The sequence below is a fragment of the Galeopterus variegatus genome, unplaced genomic scaffold, assembly GCF_000696425.1.
Source record: "Galeopterus variegatus unplaced genomic scaffold, G_variegatus-3.0.2 Scaffold654, whole genome shotgun sequence".
NCBI classification, from domain to species: Eukaryota; Metazoa; Chordata; class Mammalia; order Dermoptera; family Cynocephalidae; genus Galeopterus; species Galeopterus variegatus.
In genome coordinates this window covers 464734-473501 of record NW_007726765.1, presented here as the reverse complement: position 1 = coordinate 473501, position 8768 = coordinate 464734, and positions in this window count along the sequence as shown.

Sequence of the window (8768 nt, the reverse complement as noted above, 5' to 3'; positions counted from 1 at the left end):
TGGGTGGGAGGTTTCCGTGGATTGGGAGGTGGTGGTCGTGGCTGAGCAGGTCCCCAGTGCTGCTGAGGATAATGCTGGTGTTTATCTGATCACGAGCAAGGGCCAAAAAGGAGTTTGCTGTTTTCCAGATTCAAAGCTGGAGGCTTCATAGACATCTGCACAGACAGTAAAAAGCAAAGATGGACATGTTCAGGTTAGTCAAAGCACTAAATCACTCCGGGGACTGAGGCGGCTCTCTTTTCCTCACTGCCTTGTGTGAACTAGTGACCTCTGGCTTTGTAGTGAGATTCCAGAAAACAAGCCAGAACCTTTTCTTCCTGTGTCAACAGGAAGTGACCCAGGCGAATTCACTGTTCATCTTTGCAATCTAGATAATGTAATCTTCCCTTTGTTTCAAGTTGAAAGGGAACAATTTTGCTCTTTTGGTAATAACTATAGGCCTCCCACATATTGTCTCTTATTTCCCTAAAGTTTTGTGATCATGACAGTGTGAAATTGAATAATTTTTCACACTCAGTCCTAAAGGAGAGAACTCTTTAAAAGATACTTAAACCTTTTCACTTAGGACAAAGGAGCTGGCTTATCATGTAATATGGCTTTATCTGGGGAGTTGGAGCAGACCTTCCTGGGATCTCCATTTCTTAAATCCAGACACAGAGCCTTAATTTAGTGCTTATCCCAGAGGGGGTTTCAGATGTTATCAAGCTGGTCTGTTCTGTCTGTGCTCTGGGTGACATTTTCTCACGTGTTATGTTACCTGCTGATGGAGAGAGCCCCTGTCCTGTGATGGGAGGACTTGGGAATCTGGGTCTCTAGTGGGCTGGTTCTTCCACCCTAAAGAAAGGCTTCTGCACAGTCCTCTTGCTAAAGACCCACCCTTTGATGTGCTAAGTTAGGGATTATTTTTCTTTATTTTTCTTTTTTTAAAAAATTGAAACAACATAATCAATTATACATATTTGTGTAGAACAGAGTTGACTATCAGTATTTGTGTACAATATGTAATGATTAAATCAGGATAGATGACATATTTGTCATTACAAAATGTACTCATTCTTTGTGTTCATTAACAAATTTCTCCCTAACCCTCTTCTCATCCCCCTTTCCTCCCTCTAGTAACCACAGTTCTGTCCTCTCCTTTGAATTTTCAAAGTATTATTGTTTGTTATTTTTTTGTTTCTTTATTTTTTTAGCTTCCACATATGAGTGAGGGCATGCAGTATTTCTCTTTCTGTACCTGGCTTATTTTACTTATAATTTTCTCTACGTTCACCCATGTTGCTGTGAATGGCAGTATTTCATGCTTTGTTGTGGCTGAGTAGTATTCCATTGTGTAGATATACCACATCTTCTTCATCCAGTCATTTGTTGATGGACGTTTAGGTTGGTTCCCTGTCTTGGCTATTGTAAATTAGAGCTGCGACAAACATGGGAGTGCAGGTCTTGGCTATTGTAAATTAGAGCTGCGACAAACATGGGAGTGCAGGTACCATTCCTTTGGGTATATACCTAGAAGTGGGATTGCTGGATCATATGGTAGTTCTATCTATAGTTGTTTGAGAAAGCTCCATACTGTTTTCCATAAAGATTGTACTAATTTACAGTAGTGGATCATATGGTAGTTCTATCTGTAGTTGTTTGAGAAACCTCCATACTGTTTTCCATAAAGATTGTACTAATTTACAGTAGAACAAACAAACAAAACTCAATTAAAAAATGGACAAAGGAGCTGAATGGATATTTCTCAAAGGAAGAAATACAAACAGCCAATAAGTACATGAAAAATGCTCACCATCACTAATCATCAGGGAAATGCAAATCCATACCACGCTGATGTATCGTCTCACCCCAGTTAGACTGGCTGTTCCCAAAAAGACAGAGAGAATGACAAATGTTGGCGAGGATGTGGAGAAAGGGGAACCCTCCTACGCTGTTGGAGGAATTGTTTTGAAACAGCAATCACCTGTTGGGCCTGAATGAACCATTTCATGTTTATTTGTTTATTTTTCTTAAGTAAGTCTTCTTCCTGCTAAGCCTTCTGTGTGGGGAGGCAGCACAGAGGAGAGTCTAAGAGCAGCAGGTTGGATTCAAAACAGACCTTGGATTGAGCCCCATCTCTGCCACATCCCCACTGAATGAATTTGGGCCAGTCATTTGCCCTCTCTGGGCCTCAGGTTCCTCATCTATAAAATAGGGTTTAATATAGTTCCTGTTCATGGTATCACTGAGAGGTGTATGTGAGAGCATCAAGGTAAGGTGCTTAGTGCAGTTACTGGCGTAGAGCAGAACTTTGCAAAACACACTGGCTTTGATATCAGTAAAGTCTTTCTGTGGGATGGTACCTGCTGGGTCCCCTCAGAGATGGAAGGGCCCGGTGCCTGGCGAGTCTTGTCTCCAACCCAGGGAAGGAATGACCACCTTCTTGGGAGGAACCTTCATCTTATTTGATCTCATTAGGACAGGGGTCAGCAAATTTTTCCTGAAAAGGCTGGAGAGTAAGTATTTTAGTGTTTTCTGGCCATATAGTTTCTGTTGCAACCTCTCAGTCCTGCCGTGGTAGCTCAAAAGTAGCCAGAGGCAATTCTTATACAAATGGGTGTGGTTATATTCTAACAAAACTGTATTTACAGAAAGAGGGCCATAGTTTGTGAACTGCTGCTCTAGAAGAAAGCCATGCAGAAGCAGCCAAAGCATTGCACACCCGAGGGGGCACTGAAAAACAACAGAGACATGCTGGAAAACGTGGGAGGGGACCCTGAATTGAGGCGACATTGCCACCCTCTGAGTGTTTACCCAGAAATTATGCACCCCCTTCCCTCCGGAAATCATCAGCCTTCTTTGTGGGGTGGAAGGACTAAAGATCATTCAGATATTCATTCCACAAAGCTTTATTGAGCATCTACTACATGCCAAATAGTGCTCTAGGGAGTAAAGAAGACAGACCAGGCTCCAGCCTCATAGAGTCACTCTCTCGTGATGATCCTCACTCGGAGTCTCGTGGCTGGTCTTCAGGTAAATTCCTAAAGTCATCCGGATAAGAGAAGACAGGCTGCAGGAAGTGTCACTGCTCTTTCCCATTGTCCCATAGCCCCTGCCTGATTTATTAGCTTCCAGGGGAAGTCTGGGGAGAATGCAACAGTGGAAATGCCTGGTCAACTTGGCATGGGATGGGTGCCTTTCCCCACTCTGCCCCAATGCCCTGGCACGGTTCAGTACATTCACATTCACTGTACATTCTGTGGTACCACACCCCCATTCTCTGACCTGGAAGGCAGTAGGATGCTCTTGTTTGTGAAAGGCAACCAGTATTTACAAAGCAGCTTCTGTGTTCCTGGTGCTTTTATAAGCCTGAGCCCACATAAGTCGTATTATAATTACTATTTTTTTTTTGCAAAAATTTTTTTAAAGATAATTTATTATACATACATGTGGGGTACAATGTTGATTTTTTTTTCCTTTTTGTCTTTTTTACTGACCGGTAATGGCATCGCAACCCTCAGTGTTGCACCCACACCATGCTCAGCCAGTGAGCGGGAACCAGTCTCCACATGGGATCCGAATCTTCGGCAGGAGCGCCACCGCGCTCCCAAGCGGTGCATTCTCCAGTGCGCCACCGGGCCAGCCCACAATGTTGATTTTTAATAGCTGTGTACAATGAGTGATGGTTAGATCAGGATAGTTAACTTATTCATCATTACATTATGCAATCGTTCTTTGTGTCTGTTGACCAATTCCTCGTTAGCCCCCCTCCCACTCCCCTCCCCTCCCCTCTTCCACCTCTAGTGACCACAGTTCTTTTCTCTCTTTCTTAAAGTTTAACATATTACTGTGACTGTTGTTTCTTTCTTTCTCTCTCTCTGTATACATAAGTCTTTATAACTACCCAGCAAGGTGATTTGGCCTATTTTGCAGTTAAAGAAAGTGAGGCTCAGAGAGTTTAACTAAATTGCTCAAGGTCTCATAGCTTGAAATAGGGCTAGGATTTGAAGTCTTCTGCCTCCAAGCCAAGTGCTCTTCCTAATGTACTGCATGGACTCCAGGGTCCTGGGGTGGTGGCACCTGAGCAGTTATTGAAGTAAACAGCACACCTAAAAGCCGAGACTGCCCATTGCCTAGCGAATTTTCATTTTCTCTGCTTCCTATTACTTATTAAGGGTGGCAATGTGCCCAGTATTTACTAAAGAAATCATGTGCTTTCAGCAAGAGTAGCCACTGTTGTCCTAGGTTGGGTTTCCTGAGAAATAGAGCCATTGAGATTTGTGTGCAGGAATTTTGTTGGGGGAGTACTCTTAGGATCGATACCCATGGGGGAGGGAAGGAGGGAAACAGGACTGGGCAGAAGGAGAAATTGGGTTGCAATGAGTTTGCAACAGAGGCCCATCCCACTATCCCATGGAAAATTCCAGAGCTGAGATGGCCCTCAGCACTGTCCTGCCATGAGCCTAGGGAGCTGAGTCTTTGTATTCGAATTGTCCTGTCATTGGATATGGGTTACCCCCGTGGAAGGGGTGTGATTTGGGGCAGCTCTCTTTGGTTAAGGGTAATTCTCAGAGAGGAACTTGGCTGAGAGCCCTTAGTACCAACACCTGGCAGCTAAGGGAAAGGGTGCCTCCTTTGCAAAGAGGGGATCTGGTGACAACCAGAGCATCCACTCCATCTACCAGCTGGAAATCTGTTCCGCTTCCCTTAGCTCAAGCACCCAATTCAGGAAACCTGAATGGCTCAGCCAGGTTTTGGATAAACACCCTATTCTATACTTGTTCTAGTCAGAAATGGCTGGAACCACAAACACAGCCAGGCTGATCCGCAGGGCGGGCAATGAGAGATGTTTAATGAGACTGACTGTATCAAGGAGAAAACCAGAATGCCATAATAGAAACCATAATCTCTACAGTTATTAAACTGAACTACAAATTTATAGGTAAGCGTCTTGTTGGCCAAAGGAAAAAGAAAAATCTGATTATTTTGTATGCTTTATATCATATATTGTCAATTTTACAGGAAAAATCAAGTTTTTGTTTTCTTCATAGTCAATTCCAGATCAATTTTGATTTTTTTAAAAAGCCCTAAGAGGGCTGAGCCCGTGGCGCACTCGGGAGAGTGCAGCGCTGGGAGCGCAGCAGCGCTCCCGCCGCGGGTTCGGATCCTATATAGGGATGACCGGTGCGCTCACCGCTCACTGGCTGAGCACGGTGCGGCCGGTCTCAAAAAGGACCAAAAAAAAAAAGCCCTAAGAGCTGGTGAGCACAGGTTGGAGTTGGGTAAACAGAACGGGGAACCCACTGACACAGTGACAATCCTGAATTCCATGTGGCCTCCTGTTATGGCTGAAGGGTGCCCCTCTATTGGCTGAGTCTGGAGTTTGGATGAAGCCATGATACTGATCCCTTTTTGTTCTCAGAAGCAGGTGTTGAGTTTCCAGCACACAGTGGGTGCTCAAGCAATGCCAACTGGAAGATGGAAGGAATGAACAGCCTCTTCCAATGCTCTCCGTCTTAGAAAGTGGTGCCAGTTGGAAACTTAGAAATCATTGTTGGTCTCTTCTTTTCCCTGTCCCCAAACCCAAATTGTCAGCATGTTTCTATCTCCAGAATCCATCTCAAATCCTTCCAGGACCATCCACTTCTGCTGCCCCACCCTAGTCCAAACCCACCCTATCCCCTGTCTAGCCTCCTGCAATTGCCCCCTCACTGATCTGCCTGTTTTCACTCCTGCTTCTTGTTAAATCCATTCTCCACCATTCAGCAGCATTTATCTTATCAAAGCCTCTTCAGATTATGTCATGCACCTGCTTACAACTCTTCACTATCTTCCCTTGGCCCTTTCAATAAAATCCCCAATTCTAATGGAGACCCTGTTTGATCTGGCCTCTGTTCAGTTCTCCAGCCTTATTTGTTCCCTTGTCACTCATGTTCTGTTCTTCATAAGTCCTGGGACACTGCCTGTCATGTTTATGGCCATATCTTTATTCCCCAGCTCAGGACCTGGTATGGAGTCCGTATCAGTAAATATTTGTTGGACGGATGGATGGATGGATGGACGGATGGACAGTGGGCAGCCACATTTGATCAGGAGACTGAAGCACCTGTCATGGCAAGGGCTCACAGCCAAGCCTAGACTCTGAATTCAGGGGTGCCTCCCCCTAGCCATAATGAACCCTGGCTATAAGTCATTGGTGGTTCTGACTCCTGTGATCTGTGAGGCTTGGAAAGATGTAAGAACCACTGATGCAGTACAGCTTGCAACCTCCAAATGCAGCACAGCCCAATATGAATTAAACACCTCAGGATCTTCACACAATAATTGATCTGCACATTTGTACTTCTTTCCTCTCTTTCGTCTTTCAGTGGGGCTTCAGTCTTCCCCCTTGCATTTTAAATGTCCTCTGTTGTCTATGGCAGAGAGTGCGTTTTCCCCCCTGATCTCTACCATCACGTCAATCAGTTCTACAGAAACACAAGTCTGCCTCCTTGGATCTCAAGCCTCACAAAGAGCCATCACCTGGGCTGTGTGATGCTTCCTGTTCTAAGTGCATCTTTGATTTATTAAACATTTTTGAATAAAATTCTGCATACATTTTGCATGTTGAAAAGTTTCCCCCCTCCCTTCTATGTAGTAGAAAACCTGAAAGAGAGGAGGGATCTTGAGATTTGGGTGTCCCCTTCTGTCTAGTCTTGTTGGCTTTCTGAATAGAATATGCTGATATTTTCAAAAGCCTTTTCACTTATGGTGAAGGCAGACCTCTGAGCACCTCTCTAAAATGCACTTCTTCTAGACACTGCCTGGCATCAACCTCTTCCCTAAGCACATTTGCATGTTAGCTCTGCTCTGTGGTAGCAAGAGCCTGTGTTAGCATCAAACAGAGCCAGCAGAAAAGCCATTTACTTGCTGTGTGATCTTGAGCAAGTTGCTTAACCTCTCTAAGCCTGCCTTGAATACATTTTGTGTGGATTAAATGAGACGATCTATGTAAAAGTACCCAACACACAGTAGGTATTTGATTTGTGTCCATTTACCTCCCTTTCTTTTCCTATTCTGGTACATGATTTATTTCTAATTTATAGAAACAATACATCTTCCTCCAAGTTGTCATGATAATCAATGAAGCAAGTTTTTGTAAAACAGTCAGACAGGAGTGCAAACAACAACACACACATACACACAGAGCTGTGTGATTTCTCCCTCTGATTCGTGCATTTCTACACTCATTTTAGGAGAATTCATTGAGTGCTGGGTGCTATGTGCAGCATCCTAAGATGCATAAGAGACTTCGGTCTCTGTTGAGAGAAGCCCAAATAAGCAACAGATACCCACAGAACCAGGTCCTTGCTGAAGGCAGCTCTGAGCCATGCTGGACACAGGTGATGCAGGAAGGCACACGGGAAGAACCCTGGGTGTGGAATGGGTCCCACCAGTCATGATGGGAGAGCGCTCAGCGAACACTCATTCTCAACCACACACTCCAGCCTCAGGCCATTCAGTGAAACCAATTGCCATTTCACTGATTATTATCCATTACCAACATGCCTCTATTTGTGTGCTCAGTAACGGATTTGTCTCTGCAGATGGAGATGGGAGGACAAACCCTGGCCACGGCCATGGTCATCTTCTCCACACCCGCCTCAGTTTGCTCATGTACGACATGAGGATAACACGAAGGCACTTCAAAAAGGTCATGGAAAGATGTGCATTATCTTTTATGCAACCCTTATGGGGTTGCAGCAACAGTTGCACGGGTTAAGATGTGTGAAATTCAAAGTGCTTGGAGCTGTGCCAGAGCGTAGTGAGTGCCTCGAGAGCATTTGTTAAATGACCCCCCTCCAGAGTGTCTCTGGCAGGGGCTTCACATATTACTACCTAAAGTTGCACCAAGGTCCAGTGAATTAGCTTAAGGGATGTTAAAAACTACATTTTGTTGATGAAATATGCAATACTGAAGATAGACGGTCGGCTGATACAAACAAGCACCTGTGCCCTGGCATCATCAGATGAAGGGACCTGGGGAAGGCGGCTGCCTGCACCTTCAGAGCACACTCCTAGGTCTACACCTCCATTTGGGCTTGCTCTGACTCCTGGTCCAGCCGGAAGGCCAGGTGACCTGCCCTTGAGCTATGATTACAAAATGACCCTTTCCTACAAGGTGTGTGTCAGAGTGCCTGAAAAGAGACTTCCGGGGACCTACATGAGGTGATTTTATGCCTCTTTGTACATGTGTCAAACCTACTTTTATTGTAGAGCCACCAGGTAGCAAAGTTGAGAGGGGGACATGTATAGCTGCCATCTTCCTCTAATTACCTCAGACCCCTATTATTTCTAAAAGAGGCTGACAGCTGTTGAATGGACAAATTGACTTAGGTCAGTTCACAACATATAAAGGGTTTAAAGCAGCTCCTGCCACGTAGCGTGGACCTCGAATGTTAAGCTATTACTATTCTATGACATGATTAGAGGATGGTCAAGTGTTAGATGACATGGAACAGACCACATGAGCTCTCGATTTCAGAATAGGAAGTCAGGACAGTGTGGCCAGGAGCTAAACCTGACCTCCAGGGAGGGGGTTGAGTTTTAGCTCCCTCTTGCCCCAGCTTTGTAACTCTGGGCACAGCAACTTTCCTGAGCCCCAGTTTTCTCAACTGTAAAATGCAGTTCGTTTTAGTAGTTTTGCCAATGTCATTATTGAGGGCTGGAATGCTTCATAAACACAGTGCCCTCCCAAAACATAAGGGTTTATTATTTCCTTGCCCTTGCTGGTCACCATTTCCCCGAAT